Below are 325 nucleotides of genomic sequence, written 5' to 3' on the forward strand. Positions count from 1 at the left end.
GCGACGCGACCCTCCTCTCCCCTCTCCTTTCCCTCCTCTCCCCTGGCGGACTCCCGGTGGCGAGGGGGCGGCGCTTACTCTGGGTGTCCGAGAGGGAGATCATGGTGGCGGCAGCGGCGGGGCCGGGAGCGCGGGGCTGAGAAGCGGCGGCTGCACCAGCCACGTCTTCCGGAAACACGCAGCCCCCTTCGCCTCGCCGCCGGGTGGAAGGGGGCCGCCGATTGGAGGGGCTGGCGCCAATCAGCAGTCGTGTTGTTCGCGCCGCTGCTACCGCTGCGCCCCCTCCCTTCTCGGCGCCCGCCTCTCCGCTCTCATTACCGCCGCC

Source organism: Haliaeetus leucocephalus, unplaced genomic scaffold (genome assembly GCF_000737465.1).
Source record: "Haliaeetus leucocephalus isolate CR32 unplaced genomic scaffold, Haliaeetus_leucocephalus-4.0 Scaffold140, whole genome shotgun sequence".
Classification (NCBI taxonomy): Eukaryota; Metazoa; Chordata; class Aves; order Accipitriformes; family Accipitridae; genus Haliaeetus; species Haliaeetus leucocephalus.